Raw genomic sequence first — 15,076 nt, forward strand, 5'->3', positions numbered from 1 at the left:
TTGAAATGTCCTTATTTTTGAAAGAAAAGCACTGTTCTTTTCAATGAAGATCATTTTAAACTAATCAGAAATACACTCTATACATTGCTAATGTGGTAAATTGATTGATTGATTGATTGATTGATTACTTTATTCTGAACAATAAAGAAGAAAGATATAAAAATTTAAATAAAAAATGCAATAATCAAAACATTGTCATAAACAAACAGAATAGCGTAGCCACAAGGCAATAACATAACAATGTTCAGAAAGGATTAGGAAGAAGTAATAACTTATCCAATCCTAACCCTCTATACCACCGCTAATCAAATGTCACTTTCCACCATAATAAACTATATATACAAAAGAAAACAAAAGCAGTAAACAAAAAAGAAAACATACCAACATACCAAAACATACCGACATGGTATAATATCGACCAAATCAAATCATATATACAGATACGTATGTTATGCATATAGACACACATACAATACATATATACAGTACATACATATACACATACCTATAGCTATACACTAAATACAAGAAGACCAGTCACAGACTTACTCTCAATTTCATCATCACCTATATAGTCTGCCTGTCCTCATTCTCATATATTTTTATTAACATGTTTTTATATAATTTTTTAAACAGTTTTATGTTGGTGCTATTTTTGAGTTCATTTTCCAGACCATTCCACAATTGCACCCCACAGACTGTTATGCACATACTTTTCATAGTTGTTCTAACATTTACTCTCTTAAAATTCATTTCCCCTCTCAGGTTATACCCACCCTGCCTTTCCATAAACGTATTTTGTACCTCACCTGGAAGAAGGTTATGTCTTGCTTTATACATAATTTGTGCAGTCTTGTGTTTAACCAGATCCGTGAATTTCAGAGTGTGTGCTTTTACGAATAATGCGTTTGTATGCTCAAGATATCCCGTATTATTGACAATTCTTATTGCTCTTTTTTGTAATGTGCATAACGGCTGCAGGTTAGATTTGTAGGTATTACCCCATATCTCCACACAGTAGCTCAGATATGGAAGTATGAGTGCATTATACAGAGTATGTAGTGATTTATAGTCCAGAATGTGTCTTGATTTCCCCAAAATTGCAGTAATCTTTGCTATTTTTGCTTTAACATGATTAATATGCGGTTTCCAGCAGACTTTATGATCAACAATCACACCCAGAAATTTTATTTCATAAACTCTTTCTATGGTTATGTTGTCAATTTTCAATTCAACTTGAGGGTTCGACTTATATTTTCCAAATAACATAATCTTTGTTTTACTCAAATTCAATGACAATTTGTTTACGTTAAACCACCTTTTTAATGTATTCATTTCGGTTGTGATTGTTTCCATAAGCTGCTGTGCATTGTCCCCGGCGCAAAAGATGTTTGTATCATCGGCAAATAATATGCATTTCATTATACTTGATACATTACATAAATCATTAATGTACAATATAAACAGTTTAGGACCTAAGACAGACCCTTGCGGTACTCCACATGTTATGGGCAAATAATCAGATGTGTGATCTCCAATTTTTACAAATTGTTGCCTGTTACTTAAGTAGCTCCTCACCAGTCCAAACCAACCCCTCTGATACCATACCTCTCTAATTTTTTGAATAGAATGTCGTGATTTATTGTGTCAAATGCTTTCTATGAAAATTCCCATAACATGTTTTTATTGTCTATACCATTTGTGATAAATTGTAAATGACTATTCTATTCTAAATGACATAGTAAATGACTATTCTAGCTGCAAATGTCTGGTTTTTGGTGTAATATCTCCATAGGTGTATAGAGGCCCATTTCCAGCAACTATCACTCCAGTGTTCTAATGGTACAATGTGTTTGCTCATTGCCTCAGAAGGCTAATGGATGATTAGAAAACCCTTGTACAATCATGTTAGCACAGCTGAAAACAGTTTAGCTCTTTAGAGAAGCTATAAAACTGACCTTCCTTTGAGCAGATTGAGTTTCTGGAGCATCACATTTGTGGGGTCGATTAAATGCTCAAAATGGCCAGAAACATGTCTTGACTATATTTTCTATTCATTTTACAACTTATGGTGGTAAATAAAAGTGTGGCTTTTCATGGAAAACACAAAATTGTCTGGGTGACCCCAAACTTTTGAACGGTAGTGTATCTTGTCTCTGAGAATTCTTTATCACTAAATAATAAGAAAGAGTAATCTGATGTCTTATTGTCATGATGAAGCTATAATTAAAATAAGTGGATCCTACTTCTTATTCCCTTTTCTGAACTCATTACACTTTTGTACACACTATGTTCAGCAGTAAACACACAATCTGAACTGCAGGTGAATTGAGCTTGCACGTGGTCGGTGACGTAGTTATCCGGCAACACAACCCGGAAAGGAAAGAAAAGGGGCGGGGCGGGGAACACTTGCGGTCAGATGTGATGCAACATTCTCTGCTTTATCCTGAACCTAAATATTCTGGGATAAAAAAGTGTTGAGACGGGGATCAGGAGGTTTTGTGAGCAGTGCGCGTTTTACAGTCCCCCCAGGATGTCGCGGGGGGTTTTTCCAAAAAATTGCGATGAAAGTTGCGGTGTTTTTTAGGTTTTTGTTGCGATTACATACTGAAAAACTATTGATTAAAAAAAAACAAAGACACTAAGAAATGGTCCTATAAACAACTTTACCAATAGAAAAGATTACCAGGATTACAAAAATGCAGAAAAATAGGCTTTACTTATCCAAATGCTCCTGTTGGTTCAAAAGTTAAAGTGCAGAGAACCTCACAGCACAACATGAAGTTACCTTCAAATATAAAATGCCTCAGCTTTCATGTAAGAAAAAAAAACTATTAATACTAGTACTGTGTGCAGGCAGTCTCTCCTGAAGACTAAAACAATAATTATAAACTAATAAAATAAATGGCTCAGGCTTCATAGAAGAAAAAAAAAACAATTTGAACAGAATCTCACAGTATGATGCTGAAGCTGCCTAAACAATGGAAAATAAAACACCATTTTGGCAAAAATGTTGTCATCCATTAATTTCTTGTATTAAGTAAAAAATAATGTAAAGCGCGCACAGTCCTTCACTGTAAACATAATACACTTTCAGTAACAGAAATTAAGCCGACATAAACACTGACGTGTTGCCAGATACTGCTGACGTTTTCCAGCCCAAAATATGTTCAAAATGCACTTTAAACCGTCCAATCTGGCAACACTATAGCACATGCTGCTTCTCTTGAACGTATACACGGAAGTAAGGCGGAAGGTAGTTTGTCGACGTCACCAACGATTGGTCAAATTTGCGGGAAAGTTGCGGTGATTGGATACAATTGCAACACCGCCCTGAATTCACGGGGATTGGTTGAATCGCAACATCGCGAAATCCTGGAGGGTCTGGGTTTCAGGATGTGTTTTGGTTTTGATCATGTGTGGAGGTAAATCAGTCACGCGAACACTACACTGCTTTCTGGAAACTTCCTGACTGAAATAAAAATAAAACAACGCAAAGACACTCAAGACTTTAAAGGTAATTAAACTTTTCTTTTCATTCTGAACCAATGACCTCTAGCTAGTGTTAGATCCGTTAGCTAGCAGCGAATTTAGCCAGTTAGGTAGGAGCTGGGAACGAACGCGGACACGGTCAGATTTGCTTTTCTACAAATCGTTTCATCCCGGAAGTCGTGTGTGTTTATGGTATATTGATCGCAGTTTCTCAGTTGGGTCTCAAGAGGCGGGGTGTTTTCTTGCACACTCGTGACAGCGACTTGTGTCTTTTATAATCGGCTTGTGCTTGTATTTCAGTGCTGGAAACGCGTTGTGTACTAAATAATGCTCTGTTTCTTTCAGATTGCAGTATGTACTGTGTGTATATTATTAGAATTGTGTATAAAGGCTTCATCTTGGTACACTGACCTGTTGCAGTACATTGTGGGATTGTGTTAGTGTCTGGACAGGACAAGGAGTTCTCCATTATTACTTTGGGCACGACTGCATATCTCAGTTTACCTAAATCATGCACTAACTAACTAACTATCGTGAGCATGTGATCTCTAACTTTTTCTCTCACAGATCATCATTGTTCTGGTTGTTGTTTGTTCATTTCCTTTCCCCAGAAGACATTGTTCCCATTGTATTTTCTCGAGAATGAGTTACCTCATCTCATTATCTCTAGCCGCTTTATCCTGTTCTACAGGATTGCAGGCAAACTGAAAGGGGAAAGGCGGGGTACACCCTGGACAAGTCGCCAGGTCATCACAGGGCTGACACATAGACACAGACAACCATTCACACTCTCATTCACACCTACGGTCAGTTTAGAATCACCAGTTAACCTAACCTGCATGTCTTTGGACTGTGGGGGAAACCGGAGCACCCGGAGGAAACCCACGCGGACACGGGGCGAACATGCAAACTCCGCACAGAAAGGCCCTCGCCAGCCACGGGGCTCGAACCTGGACCTTCTTGCTGTGAGGCGACAGCGCTAACCACTACACCACCGTGCTGGCCCAACTATAATTATTATATTATTATTGAACTGTAAATGGGAATTTATTTCACGATTTTATACTAGCATTTGTATTAAGACATATATTTTATTTATGAATGTATGGGTTATATTACAAACGGAGATGGATAGACAGACACACACACACACACACACACAGGTGTGTGTGTGTGTGTAATATACTGTATATATTATTTCATTTCCTCCTAGTATAGTGTAAACTGTTTTAGCAGTAATATCATTAAAGTATACACTACCGTTCAAAAGTTTGGGGTCACCCAGACAATTTTGTGTTTTCCATGAAAAGTCACACTTTTATTTACCACCATAAGTTGTAAAATGAATAGAAAATATAGTCAAGACATGTTTCTGGCCATTTTGAGCATTTAATCGACCCCACAAATGTGATGCTCCAGAAACTCAATCTGGTCAAAGGAAGGTCAGTTTTATAGCTTCTCTAAAGAGCTCAACTGTTTTCAGCTGTGCTAACATGATTGTACAAGGGTTTTCTAATCATCCATTAGCCTTCGGAGGCAATGAGCAAACACATTGTACCATTAGAACACTGGAGTGATAGTTGCTGGAAATGGGCCTCTATACACCTATGGAGATATTGCACCAAAAAACAGACGTTTAGTAGAATTTAGCTAGAATAGTCATTTACCACATTAGTAATGTATAGAGTGTATTTTTTATTAGTTCAGAGTGATCGTCATTGAAAAGAACAGTGCTTTTCTTTCAAAAATAAGGAAATTTCAAAGTGACCCCAAACTTTTGAACGGTAGTGTATATGCTCTGCATTCAATTTTATCACATCCTTAGTGCAAAGTAATCAACTTCCACAAGGACTACAAACCATCAAATGATAAAAACACTAAAAATGTTTTGTTATAGACTCGGCTAAACTGTGTGGTTAGAAAAATCATAAAATTATGTATGTTAGGATATGGCACCACTATTTTTAGTGCAGCTGAGATGCTGTGTCACTACACAGGGGGGAAGAGAGACGCACGTACAAACCCCTTCTTCACTTCCTGAACTGGAACCAGTCCTCAAGAACAGGATGTGTGTATGGTAGGATGGAGTTATTTGGTAAAAATTAAGTTTTACACGTGGCAGATGGCAAAGCATGCAGGACAATGAGGGGAAAACTAATCCACTGTTAATGATGGTGTTTCACCCTGTTATACATGTTCTTTTTAAATAAGTTAAGGGCAAAAAACTATTGTCGGCAAAAATGGAGCCAAAAGTAGTACCAGTTCTTAATAATTAAGACATTGATATTTTCATTAGTAATTGCTTTGTTCTTGTTTCAAGAATGAAAAACACCATGACAGCATTATGGAGATGTGTGTGTTGCCTCACAGGATTTTTGTACCAGATGCTCTGCTTACGGAGTGCATGAGCTGTTACTGGATCAGCCAATCAGCAAATAATTCTCAGTAGCACCCCTACAGGATACATTTACCACTTTTAACATCATCCACGACTGTGTTGGACTGAAGCTGGTTCTAGAGGACTTGAGACAGGGACTCATTTTTAAATGACTATCGTGTAGTTACTGTCCAGAACCAGAAATGAGTCCACACTCAAGTGTCCATTCATTGTACATGTACTGACTGATTCTGAGTGCTGGTCTCCTTCTTCTTTTCGTGTCTTTGAAGCTGGTTGGTTATATGACAGCTTCACATTTCTTTACACAGTCCTTTGCATTTTTATTGAACACTGCAAGATCCTTTGAGCTGCACTGATTGGGTAGTAGGGGGCACACAAGGCGGTGCTGCATTGTATGGTCCTCTTCTCCACATTCACAGATGGTTTGGCCAGTTTCATAGCCCCATCTGGCCATGGCAGCTTTTGATCGCCCTGTTCCTGTTCTCAGGCGGTTGAGCGTCTTCTACTGGACTCATGGTGCTTCTGAGCCTGGAGGGAGGGCTTCAGAAGGGGGGGATACCCATGTCAATGGGAGGGGGATTGTCCTCAAGCCTTTTTATCCATAGTTGGAGTCTGGTTTCTTCCTGTGACGCTACTAGGGGCTGGACATGGCTGAGAAAGCTTCTCTTGGACTTCAGCCATTGGGCTGGGGAAGTGTTGTTTTTGGCAGCCGTTTTTGATTTAGCTTTAGTCTTAGTCTTTTGGACGAAATGCTTATTAGTTTTAGTCACGTTTTAGTCAATTCTATCCTTGATAGTTTTGGTCTAGTTTTAGTCAACAAAAACTAAAAGGGTCATTCATTTTAGTCGAAAAAAATAATTACTTTAAAACATTAAATTAGGCCAATAGAGATAGGAGATTGTAATCGAGGTTGACAGGTTTTGCATAACATGCTCTCTACATAAACGCTGTGCATGCTCTCTACACAGACATCCAGTGTTGCCAGATACTGCTGACATTTTCCAGCCCAAAATGTGTTCAAAACCTGCCAAAATGCACTTAAAACTGCCCAAAATGTAAAATGTACTTGATGCCTATCTTGTAAAGTAAAAATATGCAGCTAAAGACCAGTATACTATTTTTGTAAATCGAACAACAATGCAAACAACTTCTAAATGGCAACATGAGACCGTCAGTGCTGGAGGTGAAAAATCTGCTGTCTGGTACTGCATGGCTGAATGTAACATGAGAAGAGAAAATGGAGAATGGATTGCGTCATTCTTAGTGCATTCCCACTCCTTTCTGTACTGTTTTTTTTTTTTTTTAAATATTTTGCCCACTTTGGCATCTTGACTAGCCGTCGTTCACTAACTGCACTCTGTGTCGTGTGATGCCCACGATCTCTGATTGTGTCACAGAAGTGTTTAATATGGATTGGATTGGATGTAGACTAGTGGACGTAGATAGTACATAGAATGTGCTGCATCAAAGTCCTTCTAAGGCTATATAAGTGTCTCTGGCTGCATTCTGACACAGAACGTTGGTGTGAAATATTTATAAACATCTGATAAAAACCCGCCGAACTAACGTCAAACCCGCCCAATTTTTGTCAACCAGCCCAAGCCATTTTTTGCCCGCAAAGTAGAATTCAAAACTTCCCAATTGGGCGGAAAACCGCCCAATCTGGCAACACTGTAGATATCCCAACCTGCAGAAACTCATTTCAGGGAGGTGTCGTGACGCATAACTTTTTTTTTTTTTTCCCCCCATTGGGGGTGTGTCACGACACCTCCCTGAAATGAGTTTGGATGTCTGTAAATCAATCAGGATGCTCTTTGTCTAGCATGCACTACATGAACAGGCACACATGCAGTCGCTGTTCCTCGCGCACTCCGTCATATGCGCGATGCAGACATTAATTTTTCGCATGCACGCTCTTGCTCGCTTGCTCTAGATTCCGGGAGATATTATCCAATTTGCGGGCATCAGGGAGCCAATATCAATATGTAGGAGACTCCCGGAATTTCCGGGAGACTTGGGATGTCTGTCTACATAAACGCTGTCTAGTGTGCATACTCCATTGTTCACAGACTCTTGTTTCTGCCTCCGTTTAACATGTTGCAGTGCGCTGATAGAGCACAAACATGTCATGATAAACACACAACTAGAAGATGACCATGTTGTCCGTTAATGTAAATATGATGGCTAAACATGCTGCTAATGTTAGAGTAGCCAGGTGTGCTGCTGCTCATTTAGACATATTAAGGCACAGCAACAGGTCTGAAAAGCTACATTTCCCCCCGTATATTTCACAGTAACTCAAATATGGGTCAATATATGACAAAGCAATCAGTTGCTGTCCCACCAATAATCCCTGCAGGACAGGTTTTACTCGTGACAAGTTAATTGAATTTAATTTAGCTTAACCAAGCCAACTTTAGCATGAAGCTAGCAGTCCCATTCATTTTCGCCAGGTCACGGTGTTTTGGAAAACTTCGTAGGAAATTCATCACAGACCGATTGTTGAGTGACATTAACCAAAGCTAGCAAACGTATGCATGATCTGTTAAGGACTTCTTGTAACGTTAACTTACCGTCACAGAAATAGCAGCATGGTGAGCCTTTAGATGTCTCTTGAGGTCGGTCGTATTCTTGCCGCGTAGTTTATAGCCACAGCGTGTACCTCTGTCTCCCACTACAAGGCATTCCATTTTATATTCTGCTGGATTATGTGTAAAGTATGTCCATAAATCATCACGTCTTTTCTGCCCACCAAGCCCTTGTGCTGGCGTTGCTGCTGCCATGGTCCATGAACTGTGCACTGTGCCCGGACATACCTGGTGGTGGGCGGGACCAAACAAGGACCGGATGCAGGTGCATTGCTGATATTTTCAGTATTTGGCAGACAGGTTGCACGTGCCGTTGGAGGAAACACCATGCATTTTGATAGTCCTATAGCCAACCCGCTAACATTTTCGTCTCGTCTTGTCAACGAAAACAACAGATACGTCTCGTCATATTTTCGTGATCAAAGAGTTATGTTTAGCTCGTCACTGTCTCGTTTTAGTCATGAAAAAAAGGTGTGTTAACAATCATTTCGTCATCGTTAACGAAAACAACACTGGGCTGGGGGTACACGTCCGTAGAGGAGGTGGCGTTCATCACTGGTGGTCTTGGTCATCTTTACTTGGCTAGCGATTTCCCGTCTCACGTCAGCAGGGGCAGTGCCAGCGAGGGGGTACACGTTGTCTATGTTGGTGGGCTTCAAGCAGCCAGTGATTAAGCGGCAGGTGTTGTTCAACGCTGGGTCTAGCTTCTTGGCATGGGATGATTTCTCCCAAACAGGATACGCATACTCCGCAGAGGAGTAGCACAGAGCCAGAGCAGTAGATCTTGGCATGTGTGCTGTGGCTCCCCATTTGGAGTTGGTCAGCTTCTGGAGGATGTTATTTCAGGAGTTAACTTTCAGTTTGGTGGTTTTGACGTGTTCCTTATAGGAGAGAGTGCAATCTAGTGTTACACCAAGGTAGACAGGGTTGGTACAGTGCTCAAGAGGTGTTCCAGACCATGTGATATTAAGGGGTCAGTTTGCTTCCTGGTTCCTAAGATGGAATGAACAGACTTGGGTCTTCGCAGGTAGGTGGTTGGACTCGTAGTAGAGGTGTAGCTCATCTAGGGCTGAGGTGAGATTTGCTTCTACAGCTTCAAACGTACTCTCTTGGGATGTTACACAGAGGTCATCAGCATAGATGAACCGCTCAGTGTTCTGGTCCATTGGCTGGTTGTTGGTGTGGATGTTATAGAGTTAGGTCCATAAATATTTGGACAGAGGCAACATTTTTGGTTCTGTACATTACCACAATAAATGATGATGATGATAATAATGAGACATTACCACAATGAATTGTGAACAAAACAATTCAGATGCAGTTGAAGTTCAGACTTTCAACTTTAATTCAGTGGGTTGAACAAAATGATTGCATAAAAATGTGAGGAACTAAAGCATTTTTTAAACACAATCCCTTCATTTCAGGGGCTCAAAAGTAATTGGACAAATTAAATAATTGTAAATAAAATGTTCATTTCTAATACTTGGTTGAAAACCGTTTGTTGACAATGACTGCCTGAAGTCTTGAACTCAGACATCACCAGATGCTGTGTTTCCTCCTTTTTAATGCTGTGCCAGGCCTTTACTGCAGCGGTTTTCAGTTGCTGTCTGTTTGTGGGCCTTTCTGTCTGAAGTTTAGTCTTTAACAAGTGAAATGCATGCTCAATTGGGTTGAGATCAGGTGACTGACTTGGCCATTCAAGAATATTCCACTTCTTTGCTTTAATAAACTCCTGGGTTGCTTTGGCTTTATGTTTTGGGTCATTGTCCATCTGTATTATGAAACGCCGACCAATCAGTTTGGCTGCATTTGGCTGTATTTGAGCACACAGTATGTCTCTGAATACCTCAGAATTCATCTGACTGCTTCTGTCCTGTGTCACATCAATAAACACTAGTGACCCAGTGCCACTGGCAGCCATGCATGCCCAAGCCATCACACTGCCTCCGCCGTGTTTTACAGATGATGTGGTATGCTTTGGATCATGAGCTGTACCACGCCTTTGCCATACTTTTTTTTTTTTTCTTGCCATCATTCTGGTAGAGGTTGATCTTGGTTTCATCTGTCCAAAGAATGTTCTTCCAGAACTGTGCTGGCTTTTTTAGATGCTTTTTTTTTTTTTTTTTTTTTTTAAGCAAAGTCCAATCTAGCCTTTTTATTCTTGAGGCTTATGAGTGGCTTGTACCATGCAGTGAACCCTCTGTATTTACTTTCATGCAGTCTTCTCTTTATGGTAGATTTGGATGTTGATACGCCTACCTCCTGGAGAGTGTTGTTCACTTGGTTGGCTGTTGTGAAGGGGTTTCTCTTCACCATGGAAATTATTCTGCAATCATCCACCACTGTTGTCTTCTGTGGGCGTCCAGGTCTTTTTGCATTGATGAGTTCACCAGTTCTTTCTTTCTTTCTTTCTTTCTTTCTTTCTTTCTTTCTTTCTTTCTTTCTTTCTTTCTTTCTTTCTTTCTTTCTTTCTTTCTTTCTTTCTTTCTTTCTTTCTTTCTTTCTTTCTTTCTTTCTTTCTTTCTTTCTTTCTTTCTTTCTTTCTTTCTTTCTTTCTTTCTTTCTTTCTTTCTTTCTTTCTTTCTTTCTTTCTTTCTTTCTTTCTTTCTTTCGCAGGATGTACCAAACTGTAGATTTTGCCACTCCTAATATTGTAGCAATTTCTCAGATGATTTTTTCTGGGGCGGCACGGTGGTGTAGTGGTTAGCGCTGTCGCCTCACAGCAAGAAGGTCCTGGGTTCGAGCCCCGGGGCCGGCAAGGGCCTTTCTGTGTGGAGTTTGCATGTTCTCCCCGTGTCCGCGTGGGTTTCCTCCGGGTGCTCCGGTTTCCCCCACAGTCCAAAGACATGCAGGTTAGGTTAACTGGTGACTCTAAAATTGACCGTAGGTGTGAATGTGAGTGTGAATGGTTGTCTGTTAAGCATGCACCGATACCGATATCGGCATCGGCCCCGATACTCCACTAATATACTCATACTCATACTTGTCAAACAGTTGCCGATACCATGAACCAATACCAGTGCCGATCCCATGCGCCGATACCAATGTTCCCCGCAGCGCTTTTTGTTCCATTCGAGAGAGAAAAAAAAACTGAAGCATTGTTGAGCTCAGGCTTGAGCATAATATGATAGGCTATACCATGCGCCAATAGTGTTCCGTGAAGCGCCTTTTGCCAGCGTCCGTTCGAGGAAAAAAAGCCTCTCCCAGGAAAAAAATTGTAAATCTCAAGCATTGAGCGTAGGCTAATTTCGTCAGAAGACAAAAAAAATTGTTCGACAACAACCCATTTTTCCATGACGAAGATCTGTTTGCGTAGTCATGAAACAGTGCCGTCACAACATCTTTCCCCAACACTGTCATTTTAAACATCTCTCCACACTCCACTCCCTTTCGCTGCCATACGCAGATAGGCCTACGCTAAGGTCCCCAACGTTGTCCTTTTTTAATGTTGGCTATTCGCCTAGGTAAGGGTTTTGTAGGACAGGCTACTCACTAACAAACAAATGAAAATCGGATTTTTGTATAGGTGAATCCAACCGGCAGAGTTTTTAAGTACGAGTCCAACCGGGAGAGTTTAAGAGTGAAGAGTGAGAGAGAGCGAGCTTTAAGAAATGGCTGATTGAGTTTTCCAACTTGTTTCAGTTGAGGGCAACGCTAAGACCAAGGAAATTGACGTCCCATCTACAGGTATGGAGCTCCACGAGCACGGGACGCGATGTTGCGAATGGACAGCAACAGCGTCTGCCTAACAAGTTCTGCGACTGAACAAGAGCGTGCTCGAGGCATTCAACTCTCCTGCAGCACACAGCAGGATGTGCGCACATGCACATGAGGGGGGGCATATTTTAGTCTGCATTACTGGCGATGGAAATTAAATAATACATCGTCGCCGGCCGCCACTGTTATCTTGTGCGCTCTCTGTGATGTTGCGATGGTCACTGCTCCTCCCTTTCACGCCCTTGTTTTGTTGCTAAATGTAATTGGAGTAGTTTAAGCGCACCACCAGAACAACCCTTAAGTCAACCAAGACCGCAATGTTGCGGAAGGCCGATGATAGAGGGGGTAAGTGACCAGCGGAGTGAAATGATCACGCTGCATGTGGTAACTCATTGCTCTCTCCTCCCTTCATCAACAATCGGTCTTACATGTTGCAAGAGTGCAAGTCTTTCTTGACTTCGAAAGTTGGACATTGTAATCTAATCCAAATAAATAGCAGCCTTTTTCAGAAATTGCAGCAGCTAAATATTTAATTCTTTGTGTAGGCTATTTGCAATGAGTGTAGTTTTCTGGGAGTGAATGTTGCGCGACAATCGAGAGAGGTTGCACACGGAAGCGCAGATAGCCTTGTAGTCCACGTTACACTGCCAGCAGACAGCGCCTCTTCATTTCACGGTAGCGCTTCTTTTGCAACATTATGTAGGCCTAGTAGGCCTAGCGCAGCAGCGCTTAGGTTTTGCAATATTATTGTAACAATGTTGCAAAAGATAAGCGCTACCGTGAAGAGGCGCTGTCTGGCTGTGTGACGTGGACTCAAGGCTACTCTGCGCTTCTGGAGCAGCGGAGATTGTCAATGTGAACCCGTGTGCATGATCACTCCAGTTAGAAAACAACATTCACGGGAAATAGATAAAGTAGGCCTATTAAATAGTCAAATGCTGCAATATTTGAAAAATTATATTTTAATAACATCAACAGTATCGGTAGTACTCGGTATCGGCAAGTACTGAAATGATAGTACTCATACTCATATCGGTTTTCACAAATGTGGTATCGGTGCATCTCTATTGTCTGTGTCTATGTGTCAGCCCTGTGATGACCTGGCGACTTGTCCAGGGTGTACCCCGCCTTTCGCCCGTAGTCAGCTGGGATAGGCTCCAGCTTGCCTGCGACCCTGTAGAAGGATAAAGCGGCTAGAGATAATGAGATGAGATTTTTTTTTTCTGTTTTCGCAGCTTAAGGATGGCTTGTTGCACCTGCATGGAGAGCTCCTTTGACCGCATGTTTTCTTCACAGCAAAATCTTCCAAATGCAAGCACCACACCTCAGATCAACTCCAGGCCTTTTATCTGCTTAATTGAGAATGACATAACGAAGGAATTGCCCACACCTGCCCATGAAATAGCCTTTGAGTCAATTGTCCAATTACTTTTGGTCCCTTTAAAAACGGGGTGGCACAGGTTAAGGAGCTGAAACTCCTAAACCCTTCATCCAATTTTCATGTGGATACCCTCAAATGAAAGCTGAAAGTCTGGACTTTGTCCATTATATAACTATAACTTGAATATGTTTCAGTAAACAGGTAAAAAAACAAAATTTGTGTCAGTGTTCAAATATATATGGACCTAACTGTATAGTAGTGGAGCCAGCACGCTACCTTGAGGCAAGCCGTTCCGTTGTCGTCGCCAGCGACTTTGCTTGTTGTTAAGGACAGCATACAACCCCGAGTCCAAAAAAGATGGGACAAAGTACAAATTGTAAATAAAAATGGAATGCAATGATGTGGAAGTTTCAAAATTCCATATTTTATTCAGAATAGAACATGGATGACATCAAATGTTTAAACTGAGAAAATGTATCATTTAAAGAGAAAAATTAGGTGATTTTTAAATTTCATGACAACAACAACATCTCAAATTTGGGACAAGGCCATGTTTACCACTGTGAGACATCCCCTTTTCTCTTTACAACAGTCTGTAAACTTGTCCCTCACGCCATCAGACTGTACAACTCCTCTCTGGGCGGGTAACAGGAAGACAGAGGACGGGAAGGAGCAATAGCCTAGCCTGACAATAAGCAATACCAGACAATGTGCAATATAAAGTGCAATCCCCCCCCCCCCCCCTTCCCCATATCTTATTCTTTTGTATATGTAAATACTTACTTAATTTATCTAGAAGTTTTTCTCTATTTCTTTTCTCTGTTTAACTGTAATGATGCTGCTGGAATCTTAATTTCCCTGAGGGAACCCTCCCAAAGGGATCAATAAAGTTTAATCTAACATTACTTGACAGGGATTGCGACGTGAACGCTTCTACCTTGATCCCTGCTGGTCTCCATGTTTTCAACACTGCATGTTCAGAGGTTTGAAAGAATAAAAACACAATTTTATGACTGACTTATCTTGTATCAACAACCGTTCCAGCTTTGTTGGTAACATTTTATGCAGCTTGAAGTAGAGCTGTGCAATATATCGTATTTTTATCACGATATCGATATTGGTGTCAAACGATATCAAAATTCATAATATCGATATGAAACGATTTTTTGTCATTTGTAAGGTAAAACGAACCCTTCTGTCCCCTAAGGCACACCGTAGCCTTGTATACGTCATCCATTCTACTCCCGCGATATCTCCGCAACAGTAAAAAATCAGTTCTTCTGTTTTCATACGTGTCGGGTGATTTGATATATTGATTTGTTAATATGTTGTTTGATTTGCTTGCTAATAGTTATAATAATACAATTAACATATATTTACATCATATTTTTGGATGTGGGACTGGGTAATGTAAAAATGGCATCTATGGAAGAAAACAAGCACAACAATATTAGCACATATCCAGCTTGCTAGCTGTGTTAGATGTGTTTAAACCATGTG

The 15,076-nt window shown here is 40.6% G+C and overlaps 1 protein-coding gene across 2 annotated transcripts in view; it reads left to right on the forward strand.

Moving 5' to 3' along the window:
- Positions 1-3,279: 3,279 nt before the first annotated feature.
- The window catches only part of LOC132896527 (protein FAM3A-like), a 52,326-nt gene continuing 40,529 nt past the window's right edge, over positions 3,280-15,076 (forward strand). Inside the window, exon 1 of one of the 2 annotated variants that reach the window (XR_009656075.1) lies at positions 3,280-3,517. The gene's annotated coding sequence lies outside the window, so the exon portion shown is untranslated. The remainder of the gene's footprint in view (positions 3,518-15,076) is intronic. The other variant, XM_060937425.1, reaches the window with a different exon arrangement.

Source organism: Neoarius graeffei, chromosome 13 (genome assembly GCF_027579695.1).
Source record: "Neoarius graeffei isolate fNeoGra1 chromosome 13, fNeoGra1.pri, whole genome shotgun sequence".
In the NCBI taxonomy this organism is placed as follows: Eukaryota; Metazoa; Chordata; class Actinopteri; order Siluriformes; family Ariidae; genus Neoarius; species Neoarius graeffei.